We start from the raw sequence: 17,419 nt of genomic DNA, 5'->3' as shown, positions 1-17,419 counted from the left end.
TTTATCAATATCATACTCTTAGCTCATCTCTTAAATTCCTGACTACATTTCCAGATTTCTGTATTAGACCAATCTATTTCCATTCTGGAAAGGGAGAGGTGCCAGCTGCTTTTAGGGTGCAGAGATAGATGCAAATTGGAAAACAGCAGTGAATATCTTAGCATACTGAAGGTTCTTCAAGGTTATTAGTGTTTTCAGTTCAGTTTTTAATCACCATACAACAACAACAGAATACATTTCATTAGAATGTAAGCTCATGAAGATAGGGAGGTTTTTTATTCCCTGCTGTATCCCAAGTGCTTAGCAAAGTTAGTGGCATATGCTAGTTAATAAATGTTGAATGAATTAATGACTATAAATACTTTGGAATTTAATAACTTTTGAAATAGAGGAATTAAGTAGGACCTATGATCCACGGAGTCACACCTAATTTTTGGTATGCCTTTGATCACTTCGTTGTGTTTCTGTAGGTGTGTCTTCAGTTTACTCTGTATACAGTGAGTTTCTATAAACTTTTATTTATGAGGGCAAAGGGGAATGGGATATATGTATTGATTTATAGTAGTGTTCAAAATATAGACACTTAAAAATTACTTGTGAAGTTTGTTAAAATGCTGTTTCTGACCGATCTCCTGGAGATAGATTTAGTAAGATTTACAGTGGGTCATAGAGCTGCATTTTTAATGCCTGGGTTAAAAACCAAAAGACCCAAAAGTAAAAAAATTGGCCCCCACACATTTTAAAAAAAAAAAGAATTTAGTGGAATAGAACACAATAAAGGTGTTTTCCTTATGAGACTTGTTTTATATTTGGGTATTGGATGACATACATATTTCATATGCTTTCTAGTCAAAACTTTGAACTTTGAAAGCCCTTCTCTAGGACACTCAGTAAGGGAAACTCCCCATCTGTGGAAGATTTATTGATAATTTGAGCTTCCCATTTTGTGTTCAAATACCACTTCATTTTATCCACATTGAGCTCCAGAGAGTTGTGAGCTATGGAGACTCATGCTTTTCGTTTTGCCATAAGTAAGTGGCTAGTTAAAACTAATGTGGATTATCTGAGATAAACCTATTTCTCTGCCTGTTTTCTATAAATTTGAGGAATGCAATTTTAATAAGAGAGGGAATAAGATCAATAGTTACTGGAGTGTTTTTTGTGTGATAACCCATGAGATTTGTTGGATTTCTCTCCAGTTAAAAGATCAGTAAAGCCTAGGGCCACACAAACAGTGCTGGAGCACCTATATATGGGAAAGTTCATGTGCCCCCACCCCCAACATTTTTGCTGTCCATTTACTCTTAACAGACATGAAAGTAGGTAATACTTTAAATCAATCCCAGTCATCCACGAACAGCTTTTTCAATGATAAAACAGATTTTAGTAAGCATATGCCAAGACAAAAGTTAATAAATAGGTGAGCATACAGCAAAATTTTGGAAGATAGCAGATGGAGATGGAGATGGTCTTAGCAGAGCCATTAATAGCCATACCTAGAACACTTAACTCTGCCTGCCCTCAACTGCACATCAGCAGGGTATGCCTGAGAGAGACATAGATAACCATGACCCATGCTGCTCTAGTCCATTCATTGTCTCACTCTCTTAGATTATTATTTCATCCTTGTCCTCTCTTTTCACATCTCTAACACTTACCCATCCTTAAGCTTAGGAGTCAGCAAACTTTCTGTAAAGTACCAGAGTCCGTATTTTGGGCAAAATGGTGGTTATGTAGATACTTAAATTTCTACAAATTCATATATCGATAAAACTCATAATAATTGAGTACAACTTTTAATACAGATCTATTGAGAAGGATGGAATGCTCTTTGGGAAAGAACTATTTTAATGGGGAGTCAAAGTTAAATTTGCTATCATCAAAATCAATTGCAAATGTTCATCTGTTAGATTCTGTGCATTTCATCTTTAAATGTGTCTTTTCAAGCATAAATATTGCCAAATACTGATATCAACCCATGACCGTATGATTTTGATCAAGCATATTCATTTATGCAGTTAGATTCTTTTAACATGTTATTGTATTGAAGATTAAGTACTAAACTGAAAATTGGATGGGATCTCAATTGCGCAGTAAATGAGTTTTGAAATATGGAGATTGCCATTCAGTTGCATTGATCTTTGTAACATACTGGTGGAACTATAGTTTGAGTTTGGGAGCTCTGCTGTAAATACATATGGGAATGGAGAAGCTGCTTTCAGCTTCTGAAAGCATGAGAAGTGTAAGCAGCTTGATGTTACTTGTGATTCAAGAAACATTAGTTATTGGAAGTTACTGCAATATGTTCTTTACATAAGCACTCTTTTGCCTTGTAATTTTAGGTTGAATTTATTAAGAACCCGTTATAAAGCCTACAACAGAAGCCAATTTCCAAAGTTACTCAGTGTTCAGTAATGTGGTTGAGTATGGTTATTATTCAGTGTCAGTGGCCCTGAACTCAAACCTTACAATGCTACCTTAATACTGCTATTGTGGTAGGACAAGTCAGGATATTCAGCTTCTTACCTGACCTATTCACAGAACTGATGATGGTTAAGTCCACAAGAATGAAGTTCACCCTTCATATTGTGGGTTCATAAACACATGACAGATTCAACTAAAGTACCTGTGGAAGAACAATGCCATGAACAACTATCGGCTTTAAACAGTCACATTTCAACCAAGACTTTTTATACTCCATACGTATTTTTGCCACCATTTGTTGTACACATCCTAGCAGATTACTTTTTCATGTTTTACTGAATTAGTCTATTCTCACCTTCATTGAAAATATTCTTGCCTGTAATTACCTACAGACTGTAGAGGCTAATTCTTCAGTCACTTCAAAGTTGGTATTGACTCCTTGAAGACAGCAATACTGGTTTAAAAAAACTAAGAAAAACCACTTAAAATCATTTAACTTGTTTTTAAGTTTTTAATTGACTTAAAGGCTAAGCTTATCTGCATACCTTTCTTTGGTTATTGCAATCAGATGTGATTTAATTTACCATTGGTAAATGGCTTGCTTGGTTAACAATTGAGCCATTTGGAAGCTTATTTTGGTTGCAGCCTTATGTGAATATTTTCATTTTTGTGAGGAAATTTGGCTGGACTAAGCTATTTCATTTTAATTTTTCTTATTTTTCTGGCCATTGTTTTCCTCTGAGTTAGAAATATTGTGATGAATGCTCAATCTGGTAATGTCTATGGCTATTACATTCTTTTAGCACAGCTATAGTGTCATTGCATAAAAAGGCAGTGCCATCTAATTTCATAATAATGCATGCTCCACTATGCTTTGGGAGTGTGACATTCAAAAAACATTTTGTTTTGACATGGGCTTGCACTGGTTAAAAAGAAAATGTTGGTGTATGGCAATACACATGGCACTTGAGACACTGTCATGTTATAACTAAGTCTCTGAAGAGCACCCTGAACCTAGGAAAACACCACATACTACTCTGTTGAAACTAAACTGTGCCCTGGTGGTGCAGAAGCAGCCATAACAATATGTAGATGAAAAAGCATGACTGTATTGCAATAAAACTTTATTTGTGGACACTTAAATTTTAATTTCATGTAGTTTTCATGTGTCACAAAATACTTTAAAATTAATTTCCCAGCCATTTAAAAATATAAAACCCATTCTTAATGTGCCAGGCAAAAACAGGCTGTGGGTAAGATTTGGCCTGCAAGTCTGCATAGGAAGAAAAGTCTGCAAATTTGCCAACCCTTGCTTAAGTTTCTTCCCTTGATTCCTAGTTCAATGAAAATAATTAATGCAGTGTTAAAGCAGTCAAGAGACTTCTACCCATCCCACCATCACATTTACCCACCTAAGGTATATGGATTGTTTCTATTAGTATACAATCTCTTGTTGAGCCCATCTTAAAAAGAAAAGAAAAGAAAAGAAAAAACCTCTTAACACTACTTCCCTCCACCTCCACCTCATTTCTGTGCTTCCCTTTGTAGCAGAATTCTTCAAAATCATTTTCGATTCTCATGGTCTTTAATTTCTCTTGGTTCCCGCCCCCCCATCATCCCATTAATTGTGCTTGCTAATATCACCCATGACTTTTCTGTTGTTAAATCCAATGGCCAATTCTTAGTCATATTACTTAGCCTGTGACAAGCATTTCAAACTGCAGATCATTTCTTCCTTTTTGAAACATGTTTAAAACTTAGTTTCCAGTATTCTACATTCTCCTGATTTTTCTGATTTAATACAGTTCCTCTTCCTCGGTGTTTCTTGCTACTACCCTCCTTATTCTCTGATCTCTTAAAGTTGTGGTGCCCAGAGGTCAGTTCTTGGGCTTCTTTTATCTAACTTAATCCTTTGGGGTGTTTATGTGGTCTCAATGACTTTAAGTGCCACTGATAGACTGAAAACTCCATTACATGTATGAAATACATATCTTCAACCTGGGGAATAAATGAGTGACTTCATTTTGTTCTAATACTTTAAATGCACTAATTCAGTTTGTACAACTATTCTATAAACCAGGGGACAAAACTTTTTCTGTAAAAGAACAAAGAGTGACTATTTTAGGCTTTGTGTTCTTTTAAGGTTCGTTGCATGTTCTGTGAATTTTGTTTTTTTTCTTTTTTGCAACCCTTTAAAAATATAAAACCATTCTTGGGGCGCCTCGGTGGCTCAGTGGGTTAAGCCTCTGCCTTTGGCTCAGGTCATGATCCCAGGGTCCTGGGATCGAGCCCCGCCTCGGGCTCCCTGCTCAGTGGGGAGCCTGCTTCCCTTCCTCTCTCTCTGCCTGCCTCTCTGCCTACTTGTGATCTCTTGTCTGTCAAATAAATAAAATCTTAAAAAAAAATATATATATATATATATAAATAACCATTCTTAATTCACAAACACAGACTGTGGGCCAGATTTGGCTTGTGGATTGTATCTTGTTACCTTTGCTCTAAGCTATTACAGTGTAGTTCATCCCCATTTTACAGATGGAGAAACTGAGGTACAAAGGCTAAATAACTTTGTCCAAGCTCACCATTTGGTAAGTGATGAAACCGGGGTTCCAATAAGCAATCATGGCTCCGGGCACTGTGTGCTTATTCACTGTAGAGTCTAGAAGGTGAATGTGTGTCTTCAAAAAGATAAGCTAACAAAAAGCTAGTGATTTATGTCCAGAACGTCCAAAAGTCTCAAGAATTGGAGGCGCCAGCTACTCTGAAGATAAGATACAGATTATTTAAAAGACTACAAAAGAGGGGCTCCTGGCTAGGTCAGTCAGAGGAGCATGTAACTCTTGGTCTTGGGGTCGTGGTTTCGAGCTGCTTTTTAGGTGTAGAAATTACTAAAAATATAATAAATAAAAGTCTAAAAAGAAGCTGTTTCACCCTCTCCTCAATCTATGCAGCCTTTCCCTCCTTGTAACTATAGAAGTCTAGAGCTTTAAGGGAGGGTCAGACAGAAAGGGCTGGGACTCAGAAACCAGGCATAAAACTGAGGCAGGAGTGAAAGGCTTTTCTGGAAACAGGAAGATTGAAAGTGAGAGTCCTGCCCCGTGGTGCCCAGGATGCTTGAGGCCAGGCTTCTAGTCCATCTGGCAGAAGATTTGAGGATTCCTCTTAGGAAACAACCAGCCCAAGATGACAGACAGATACCTACAGCTACAATCTGCACAGTGAACTTGGGCTGAACTCAGTCAGGAAACCTACCCACACCCACAGAGCTCCCTTTTGGGTGTTTCACACTTTTAAGAAGGATGGACTAAACATTTGAGGAAATCTTAAATGAAAGATGGAGATCAAAATAAAAAAGGAGGTGGAAGGAAAGCCACAGTATAGGAAGAAAAAAAACACAAAAATTAAAAAAATAGTGCACAAGGAAAGATAAACACAAGAAGCAATTGAGCTATGAAAAAGGAGTATTAAGACTGAAAAATTAAAAATACAGTAGAAGAAACAAAATATTCCAGAAAAACTGGAAAACAAGGTTGGGAAAAATTGCATAAAACAAAGAGAAAAGATGAAAAGGGGCAAAATATGAGGAAAACATTGCCTCTCAGATCTGCATCTACCCCTCTCCTTGCTTTGTAATATTGGAGCTGGACTCCCATCACCACTTCTTTTGCTGATGTCACAATGTCAAGCCTTATCAGTAGAGGGCGCTGGAGAACATTGCAAGAGGAAGGGGCTTCCTCTTGGATTTCAGGCTTTGGTTTTCTTGTTTTCAGTGAAAGATGGTCAGCAGATCCTTAGTGGGCATCTTCGCAAAGATTCAGTCCAGGAGCTCTAACATCAAACAACTGTAAGTTCCAGAAAGAGAATGGAGAAAGTCGCAAGGGTAGAAAATGGCAGAGAGGTAACATGGGGAAAGAACTAGAGAACAGGATTGTCCAGATTGAAAGAGCACAGAGTGCCCAGAGTACTTAAAAGCTTTAAAAACTCAGAACAAGACTCACCATTGTGAAATTTCAAAAATCTGGGTAGGAAGAAAAGATCGTAAAGGCTTCCACAGAGGAAGAAAAAAAATCTAGAAAACATCACATACAAAAGATCAGAATCAAAATGTTATCAGAATTTTTAATAGCAGTGCTAGACATTAGAAAATAATGGTGCAAGGCCTTTAAAATTCTGAGGGAAAATGAGTTTAGAATTCTATAGCTAGCCAAACTATCAGGTAGAGTAAGGACATTTTCAGAATGCATATTCTCAGAAAGTTTACCTCTTAGGTAGCTCTGTCCAGAAGTGACACTTGCACCAAAATGAGATTATAAATGAAGAAAGAGGAAGATATGGATCCAGGAAATAGGAGATCCAACCCAGACCTAAGACAATGAAGGGTGGTGAAGGGGGTGTGCAGTTTATCATTGTATTGTCTCTCAGCTATATTTTTACCCCTCTTTGCCCTGCTTTGTGATACTGGAGCTGAACTCTATATAAACATTTCCTTTACTGATGTCACAATGTTAAGCCTTGTCAGTAAAGGGCACTGGTGGACACTGTAAGAGAAGGGGCTACTTCTGGTTTTCAGAATTTGGTTTTCTTATTTTCACCGTAAGGCTGCCAATAGATTCTCAGTGGGCAGCTTCCCAGTGAGATTCACTGGCACCTCAGCAGTGGGGAGCTGGGTATTAGCCCAGCCTTTGCACCTCTTCGTGCTTCTCTGCCACAGCCATACCCTCTCCACCTCGGGGAGAGGGCTCTTCCGAACTGGCCCTTCCCTAGGCATTCTCATCCATCCTGGAAATACTAATTTCTCTGTACACCTGGTATCTCTACTTTTCTTTCAGTCATTTTCCTCATTGCTAATAATTCTTCCTGTTAAATGTTCTCTCATCATATTACCGATTGACACACATAATACAATAAACACTGGAATGTATTTTATCGAAATAGAGGTGCAGTTGTATTGCAACAGTAGTAGAGGGGAGGGGCATCTGTGTGGCTCAGGTCATGATCCCAGCGTCCTGGGATCGAGCCCCACATTGCAAGGAGCCTGCTTCCCTTCCTCTCTCTCTGCCAGCCTCTCTGCCTACTTATGATCTCTGTCAAATATATAAAATCTTACGAAAATAATAGAGGGGAGATATCTCTGTGGATACTGAAGGGTGTGTGTAGTAGGAGAGCTAGCTCTTCTATGGTGGGGAATCAGCAAATTACATTTAAAAGTTAAAAACTCAAGAAAAAAAAACTCAAGAAAATATACTACATTTAAAAATATGGCTGACGGGACGCTCAGTTGGTTAAGCAGCTGCCTTCTGCTCAGGTCATGTCCCAGCATCCTGGGATGGAGTCCCGCATTGGCCTCCTTGCTCCGCGGGGAGCCTGCTTCTCCCTCTGCCTCTGCCTGCCCCTCTGTCTGCCTGTGCTCACTCTCTCTGGCAAGTAAATAAATAAAATATTTTTAAAAATTAAAAAAAATATATATATGGCTGAGCGGTGCCTGGGTGTTGCAGTGGGTTAAAGCCTCTGCCTTCAGCCCAGGTCATGATCCCAGGGTCCTGAGATTGAGCCCCACGTCAGGCTCTCTGCTCATCAGGGAGCCTGCTACCCTTCCTCTCTCCCTCTGCCTGCCTCTCTGCCTGCTTGTGATCTCTGTCTGTCAAATAAATAAATAAAATCTTTTAAAAATATATGGCTGAAATGACCAAAAGAGAAGAGTTAAATAATATGAAAGTTATAGGGCGCCTGGGTGGCTCAGTGGGTTAAGCCACTGCCTTCGGCTCAGGTCATGATCTCAGGGTCCTGGGATCGAGTCCCGCATTGGGCTCTCTGCTCAGCAGGGAGCCTGCTTCCTCCTCTCTCTCTGCCTGCCTCTCTGCCTACTTGTGATCTCTCTCTGTCAAATAAATAAAATCTTTAAAAAAATATATGAAAGTTATAGCCTTTGGGGATCAACAGGACAGCAAACAGGAGACTGCTAGTTTTCATTATATGTCTTTTAGTACTTTATTTTTAAATTATTTAAATGTATTAAACATCTTAAATTTATTCACACTAGTCAAAAGGTGGAAACTCCCCAAATGTCTGTCTGATGAATAGATAAACAAAATGTGGAACCTGAAAAGAAAAACTGACATATGCTATAACATGGATGAAACTTGAGAACATTTTAGTGAAATAAGCCAGACACAGAAGGATGAGAATTATATGATTCCACTTACATGAAGTCCCTAGAATAGGCAAATTCATAGATACAGTAGAATGGTGGTTGCCAGGGGCTTGGGGGAGAGGGAAATAGGGCATTATTGTTTAAGGGGTACAGAAATTCAGTTTGGAAAGATAAAGTTCTGGAGATGGATGGAGGTGATGGTTGCATATTTATGCGAATGTACTTAATGCCACTGAACTGTACATTTAAAAAATGGTTAAAGCAGTAAACTTTGTCATGTCTATTTTATCACATTAAGAAAATTTAAACTTAATAAAATTGGTGCATTCAAGATACAAGACTCTGATAGAACATTAATTCACACCTGATGACTTGAAATATTAACATCTCTGAGTGAATAATTATGCATTAGCTTGAGAATGATATTTTGGGAATTTCATCATTTACCGTGCTAAAGTTACCTATCTTGTCTTTGTCTTCTGGATTAAGTGGCCACTGTCTTGCTTCTTTTATCTCTGTCATCATTTCACTCCAGAGAAAAACATGCATTTATATCAAAGAGCAGTTTTCAACATGGCATTCCATGACTTGCTGAAAGGACATTTCTACCTCATTCGAAGAGTATTTACAGACCTACTATGGTATCAGGTCTGCTAGGCATTGGGTAAACAAAGATGAATAGTATTTCCTCAAAATATTCCTCCCAATCTAACAGAACAAAGAGAAAAAAGAGCCTGTGACATAATGTGAGAGGAGGCCAGGGAAAGCATTCCAGAGAGCTGGAAATGGTCTTCCAAGGTGAATGAGGGTTTGTCCTGTGATCATGGCAACAAGGGTGAAGTGGCCTCATGGGCATGTCATGTCTAGGACTGCCCAGCATCTTCCAAGCTCTGTTCCTTTACTCTTGCTTCCATATCTGTTATGACCATAGATTAGCTGATCTCTAAATTGTGTTTCTAATCTACACTGTTTAACTTAAGGAATGTGTGAATTTTTTACTCTGAGGCTCATTACCATGCTGGAGGCTGTTGGAAGCACCCAACAAATATGTCTCAGCAAGTTTTCAAAAACAGTCACAATGTCATCAGGGAGATTAAACCCATTAGTGGAGACTTAGCCAAGAGGGGCAAAATGTCACAGGTGCTGGAGGGCATGTGTGTCAGGGGAGTGAAGGAAGGGAGTCATGGCCATGGGTAGATTTAGGTTCATGTTCCCCTTGATGGTGGCAATTGTAGCTGAGAAGGAGATGATGGAGCAGGTGCTGGCTCTCACACCTGCCAGCTGGGCCTGTGGCTGCCCCCATTAGAGAGTAGCATGGTGGGCTGTTGTACTGGAGGGTTGTCGTGCTCACCTGGCCCTGAGAAATGGGAAATAGAACCCTTGCAGAAATAGAGTGAGCAAGGCTGGCTCCAGCCACACTGGTTGCTGGTTGGCTTCATTATTTGGCACCACTTTAAAACAACATTCTTTAAACATTTGCCTAATTTTTATTAAATAGAGACACTGACCTGGGAGTGGTTGGGTAAAAAGGAGGCCAGGAGGAAGGACTAAGCCTCAGCCCAAAGACTGGCCAGAAGTCTGCTCTGGCCTCTAATTTGCACACTCCACTCTGTAGACATGTGGTCAACTAGATGCACCCTTCAGAGGAGGCATTTTTGTGGTGGTGGGGGCAACCTGTTATGGTTGGGTATGCCCTCAGGGAATCTCCTCTTCTCCCCAGATGGCTGACCAAAGCACATCTTCCCAAAACGTATGCTGTTCTTGCTGAGAGGGGTTCTGCAAATTCCAGTTTTCTCTGTGTGGTATGTAAGCAGAGAAAGTTAGGGGGCCCCCCCAAAAAAGACACAGCTTTTGTTTCTTTCTTTCTTTTCTTTTCTTTTTTTTATATAAGAAAAGTCATTTTAGGCACCTCCCAGCACCTTGTGAAAGAATCTAAGAACAAAATAGCCACTGTCAGGCCAAGAGATAACCTAATCATATCAGGGACAATAAAGCAGTGGTTAAACATCTGGTGCTGATCCAAAAGTGAAGACTGACCTGACACACATTCTTGAGTTATCTTTGCAGGATCTAAACCCCTTTGAGCACTCAGATACTGGACCAACTGGAGCCAGAGACTTGTTGATGTTGACCCTTGTTGGCTCTCCTGACTTTGACCTGGACTCTTCTCACCTTAAGATGACTTTAGCCCCATTTCCTTGCTGTGTGCCTCGCTGCACAACACCCTTCATGAATATATATGCACCCTTAGCTTAAAGCTTCCCTAGTTTTATTGTTTGAGGAGACACTGCTTTGGGAAAATCCCTGATATTCTCCTTGTGGCAAGTATAACCCTTTGTTTTCCTATTCTTTGGCTTGGTTGTGTCTTTTGGCCTGACATCCACCAAGAAGCAAACACAGTTTCAGGTAACAGTTATATTTCTGGTCATGTTTTAGTGCCCTTTTTTGGACTGGCATCCTGACAACTGGCTGCCTGGCCTACCCCTCATCTCCAGTTCTAGTGGTGATCACTGGCTGTACAGCAGGCTACAATGTCTGGCACATGGTAAGTACTTAGTAGGAGCAATTACTATTATTATTAATTGTTATTATTGGAAGTTGACTAAGCTTACAAAATTCTTGAGAATTTTGAAAAGCAAAAGTAAAATTATGTCCTGTTTTTTTTGGAACCTAAAGGAAGAGGTTCTATATTTAAGTATTATCTGTGTCACTTAAGCCCCACTGGATATACTTGAATTTGTTCCTTTGGGTAAGAAAATAGTATGTGTTGACTTAAGTTAATGGGTAATTCAAGCAGCTTCATATTCTTACATTTTTAATGACTTGTATGTATTGACAACTTTTTTTTTCTTCAGTGTGTACATGAAGGAGAGTTTTTCTCTTTGGCAGTGTGTGTTGGATTGCTTTGTTTGAGGGACATTCCAGATAGTGATGTGGAGGAGCATCACCAAAGAAATAAATGGGTTTATTTTATAACCGAAATAGCTTTGGAGAAACCCTCAAGACATAGATGAGCTTAACTCAAAGACTTTTCTACGCGAAAACAAGCCTTCTGAAATAAGAGGTAATTGTTTAAATTCTCATTCTTCTTCTTCTCTCTACCTAGTCTGATGATGTTGACCAGAAGCTTCTCCCATTGAATTAAATGTCTGAGACAGTCATGTGGGCAAGCTCTCAGTTAATACACAACAAAGAACTGTAGCCACATATTGACACTGTGTAATGAAAGGCTGATGGAAACACATTCTAGTGAGTGGCAGGAAATCGAGGACATGAAGCAAAAAAGATATTAAAGAGTTTTTGCATCAGAGATAGTAGAAAATGATGAATTACTCTTTGGAGTTAGGATTTTCAAATAACAGCTTTCTGGACAATTCTCATTCTTCTTGGTGAAATATTCTGCTTTACACTTTTTAAATTTTGGAGGTCAGACTATTTTTTAAGAGCAACAAAGAATATTAAATTGTAAGCATAAGGGGAAAACATTTTAACACAACAAATAGATCTGAAATTTCACTTTCTTAGCATATTAATATTCCCCCATCTTGTCCTTGTCCATATGTTCATATTACTTGTATATAAATATAATTATGTTTATATTCCACCTCTTTTTTAAAAGATTTTATTTATTTATTTGACAGACAGAGATCACAAGTAGGCAGAGACGCAGGCAGAGAGAGGGGGGGGGAAGCAGGCTCCCTGCTGAGCAGAGAGCCTGATGCGGGGCAAGGTGTTGTGTGAGAAACACAATTATAGGACAGCCAGTTTCTGCCCTCAGCAAGCTCATCATCTACAGTAGAGGTACCCCACTGTCCTATAATGATGTTTCTCAAATACCATGGTTTCACTCATATGTGGAATTTAAGAAACAAAACAAATGAGCAAAGGAAAGAGAGAGAGAGAAGGAGATAAACCAAGAAACACACTCTTAACTATTGAGAACAAACTGATGGTTACCAGAGGGAAGGTAGGTAGAAGATGGCTGAAATGGGGGATGGGATTAAAGAGTACACTTGTCATGATGAAAAAAATAATGATCATAAAATAAAATGATTAAAAATTATAAAATTAGTATGTGCTCATCAAATATTACTTGTTTAAAGTATTAAAAAAAGACTTTTTGATTCATATTGTCAAACCGCTCTCAAAAAAGCACTGTACTGAGTTATTGCCTTATCTGTAGCCCAGGAGCACACATGCTTCACCTTAGGGGAGAACTTCTCCCCTAACTTTACTCAGGTAAATTCAGAATGGTTTGGCAAACCTACTCCCCAAATGTCAACTGCTTTCATTTATGTATCCATCCCCAAACAGAAGACATTGGTGCTATGAATTAGTGAAAGAGTATCATTTTTCATGTCACTTAAGATACATGGGATGAGTGGCACCTGGGTGGCACAGTTGGTTAAGTGTCCGACTCTTGATTTTGGCTCGGTCATGATCTCAGGGTTGTGAGATAGAGCCCTGTGTGGCCATAGAGCCTGCTTGGGATTCTCTCTCTCCCTCTTCCTCTAACTCCTCCTCCACCCATTGCCACTGCCCACTCTCTCTTTCACTCAAAAAAAAAAAAAAAAAGATACATGGGATGAGAGGGGTACAAATTAAGTGTCACGGTGTATAGAAGATAATGGAACTGTTCGGGGTTACAGCGAAAGACAGAAGACACTTTATTATCAGAGATGAATAAAAGCAGTCACTAAAGAAGGGACCCAACAGGCATGTTAGAAGAATAATGAGTGGTCCAACTTCATTCAAGTGCAAAGCTCATGTGGGAAAATGGCGTTGGAAAAGCCAACAACAGGGTGGAGTTGGATGATGAAGGATCTCAAAGCTTTATTTAAATGGGAGGCCACAAATTGGCTTTAAATAGGTGAATGACTTCAAAATGGACCTTTAAAATGTGAATCTAAATTGTTTTGCTCAAGATGGGCTCAACAGGGACCAGTCTGCAGGTGGAGAAGACAATTAAATGGCCAGGATGTGGGTGGCAGAAATAGAAAGTAAGGGTTGCCAGGCAGAGGAGTTGGGACAGAAGAATCGATGCAATTTTGACTGAAGAAAAGGGAGAAGTGAATGATTATTCTGAGGTATTGAGTTTGGGAGGGTGAGAGATGCCACAAACTGAAAGAGGACCCATAGGAGGAGTACTCAATTTGAGGTAGTTCCTAAATACAGCTTTGGATATGTTGAGTTTGGGATCCAGCCGAATACTAAAGCTCAAGGGAAAGGTGGGAAGAGACTGGGTTTGATCACAAAGAAATACAGACCTAGAAATGGATGAGTCTCAAAAGGGAAACTTTACAAGGAAAAGAAGAAATGACAGAAATTTGGGGAATGACTACATTAAAGGGGAATAGAAAGAAGAGACTATAGGGCACAACCAGCAGCTTGACAGCCAATGAATACATTGCTGTGGGGGTGGGGTGAGGGTTAGAAAAGATGGGGATGTCTAGGATGTCAGAAGCACCAGGGCAAACGCAGATGTTGCGTTAAAAACACAGACTAGGAACTTGAGAAAGTAAACTTGCCATCTTCTGAGAATTTTGGTGGTGAAAAGGAGGAGAAATAGGAGGTCAGTTTCCCTTTTGAGGCTGTCCTGGAAGTAGGCACTTCAGTTGTTAGAGGGTGATTCATCCTAACTCATATTCCCTATAAAAGAATCCAGGAGGTGGGGCTGGACTTCAGTCCACCATTTCTCAGCTATCGGTGCAGTTTTGTCTTGTGCCTGTCCTCTGGAGAGTTGAAGGTTCCATTGGCTTCCTCTCATCACAACACAGATTCAGTACATGTGAAGAACTGGAAGATTCACCAGATTGAAGAAATGGAATAGGAATTGAGTTTTTTAAAAAATTCAATGTTAACATCTGAGCCAAAAGAGAAAGGAAGAGAACCCTGTGTTTAACCTCCTTCAACTGGTGGTTTTTATTGGCTAATATCCTGAATCTATTTGTGTCTGGAGATTAGCAGAACTTCCTTTCTCTCCACCCTCATCCTAAATACCAGTCAGTATTGGACATCCTAACTCCAAAATACCACATGTCCCAGAAGTCCAAGCCTGGTGATAGATTCAAAGAATTTCAGAGTTGGAAGGGAACTTATGAGGTTGTAAACTACTGCCTGGAGGCCAAATCCTGGCATGGCCCTTTTGGGTAAATTTGTGTTGGTACACAGCCACACCCAGTGAGCCACATATCATCTATAGATGCTTTCTCGCAACAGTGGCAGAACTGAGTTAGTTCCATCAGTGACAGTCTGGCTCACAAAATCTAAAATATTTACTGTTTAGCTCTTTACAGAAAGTTTGATGAAACCTGGATTATATGGCTGGCTACCTAGGTAGCTGTGCTTTTATTGTGAAGAGACAAACCTTTCTTTTTCAACCTGGGCAAATTGTGATGCTTTTAAAAACATCAGGAATACTTTTTGGAAGTCAGAGTTTTCCATCAAGTAGCTTTGGCTGGATTCCAGATAGTTTCTATTCATTTAGCAATAGAGCTGGACTGGGCACATGGCATAAAAACAATTTTCAGACCTCACTTTTGTTTCTGCTCAATCCCTTGTCTTTTTAACCAGCACAATAAAAGTGCTTCAATAAGCAGGGTCAAGTAGAGAGAAATGTGAAAACGAGATTATAGGCTGTGATTAGAGGCTCCAACGTGTGCTGAATGGCCTTCAATCACATGGTACAAACTAAGGCCACCATTTATTATAAAACAAACTGCCCAGCTCTTAGAGGCATAGAATAGATGACAACTGCATTTTAAAATGTTTTGTTCAAGTAAATGAATAGTCATTTTGGAAAACATGGAAGCAAAGTTTTAAAATAGCTGAAAATGTTTTCAAATGTTCATATTTTTGTGTTCTTAGGGACTTTGGTTGTTTTAGTTCTTAAGAGGCATGGAAATGATACTCTTCACTAGTTCATAAGCATCAAGGTCTTCTGTCTTGGGATGGATGCATAAATGAAAGCAGTTGACATTTGGGGAGTCGGTTCCAAACTATGCTGAATTTACTTGAATAAAGTTAGGGGAGAAGTCCTCCCATGTGGTGAGACATGTGTGCTCCTGGGCTACAGATAAGGCAATAACTCAGTACAGTGCTCTTTTGAGAGCAGTTTGACAATATGAATCAAAAAGTCTTTTTTAATACTTTAAACAAGTAATATTTGATGAGCACATATTAATTTTATAATTTTTAATCATTTTATTTTATGATCATTATTTTTTTCATCATGACAAGTGTACTCTTTATTTTATTTTATTTTAAAGATTTTATTTATTTACTTGACAGACAGAGATCACAAGTAGGCAGAGAGGCAGGCAGAGAGAGAGGAGGAAGCAGGCTCCCCGCCGAGCAGAGAGCCCGATGCGGGGCTCGATCCCAGGACCCTAGGATCATGACCTAAGCTGAAAGCAGAGGCTTTAACCCACTGAGCCACCCAGGTGCCCCAACAAGTGTACTCTTTAATCCCATCCCCTATTTCAGCCATCTTCTACCTATCTCCCCTCTGGTAACCATCAGTTTGTTCTCAATAGTTAAGAGTCTGTCTGTTTCTTGGTTTCTCTCCCTCTCTCTCTCTCCTTCCTTTACTCATTTGTTTTGTTTCTTAAATTCCACATATGAATGAAAGCATGGTATTTGTCTTTTTCTGACTGACTTCTCATAGCATTATACTCGCTAGATCGATTCATGTTGTTGCAAATGGCAATATTTTATTCTTTTTGGGGGGGTACCTGGGTGACTCAGTTGGTTAAGCATGTGCCTTTGGCTCAGGTCATGATCTCAGGGTCCTGGGATGGAGCTGCCCATAAGGCTCCCAGCTCAGCGGGGAGTCTGCTTCTTGCTCTTCCTCTCTCCCTCTGTTGCATGTATGTACTCTCTCTCATTCTCTCAGATAAATAAAAAAAAATCTTAAAAAAAAAGATTTCGTTCTTTTTTATGGCTGAATAACATTCCATTATATACATACGTCACCTCTTCTTTATCCATACATCTATTGATGGATAGTCAGCTGCTCCCATAATTTGGCTCTTATAGATAATACTGCAACAAACAGTGGGGTGCATGTATCCCTTTGAATTGTTTTTTGTATTTTTTTACGTAAATACACAGTAGTGTGATTACTGGATCATTGGGTAGTTCTATTTTTAATTTTTTGAGGAGGCTCCATACTGTTTTTCAGAGTGACTGCTCAGTTGCATTCCCACCAACAGTGCGGGAGGGTTCCTTTTTCTCCACATTGTTGCCAACACCTGTTGTTTTTTGTGTTTTTGATTTTACCATTCTGACAGGTATGATGTGGTATCTCATTGTAGTTTTGATTTGCATTTCCCTGATGATGAGTGATGTTGACCATTTTTCATGTGTCTGTTGGTCATCTGAATGTCTTCTTTGAATTAAAAAGTCATAAGGAAATTTATATCCATCAACCCAGCAATTCCACTTCTTGAATTTTTCTTAAAGAAATAGGGATGTAGAAGATATTTACATATACAATGTATTATTTAAAATAATCAAAAATTGGAAAATAAGTGTCTAACAGTTGAATTTTGCTTAGACAAATTGCCATGCATTTATATGATAGAATGTCATGGAGCCTTTAAAATTAGGATTTTGAAGAAAAGGTATTAGCATGGAGAAATGTTCATAATATATTAAGAAAAAACTATCAATGAGTATATAGTATGATGCTAATTTTGTACAGGTATACATTTAGAAAATACCATAAAGAAAAAGTGTTAATAAAGTGTATCTCCAGGTAGTGAGATTTTAAATGTCTTTTACATTTTTCTTAATACTTTGGTGTTTGTACTTTCAGTATAATGTGTAGATTTTTTTCTTTTG

General features: G+C 39.0%; 1 protein-coding gene across 3 annotated transcripts in view; it reads left to right on the top strand.

The window, feature by feature from the left end:
• Nucleotides 1–4,866: 4,866 nt before the first annotated feature.
• The window catches only part of LOC116574359, a 28,355-nt gene continuing 15,802 nt past the window's right edge, over nt 4,867–17,419 (top strand). For 2 of the 3 annotated variants that reach the window (XM_032315089.1, XM_032315091.1), the window contains exons 1-3: nt 4,867–6,268; nt 11,012–11,120; nt 11,431–11,639. The gene's annotated coding sequence lies outside the window, so the exon portion shown is untranslated. Of the gene's footprint in view, nt 6,269–10,295; nt 10,378–11,011; nt 11,121–11,430; nt 11,640–17,419 lie in introns of all 3 variants that reach the window. The other variant, XM_032315090.1, reaches the window with a different exon arrangement.

This window comes from Mustela erminea, chromosome 15 (assembly GCF_009829155.1).
Source record: "Mustela erminea isolate mMusErm1 chromosome 15, mMusErm1.Pri, whole genome shotgun sequence".
Taxonomy (NCBI): Eukaryota; Metazoa; Chordata; class Mammalia; order Carnivora; family Mustelidae; genus Mustela; species Mustela erminea.
The sequence above is the reverse complement of the archived record's forward strand: the minus strand, read 5'-3'. Positions and strand labels throughout refer to the sequence as shown.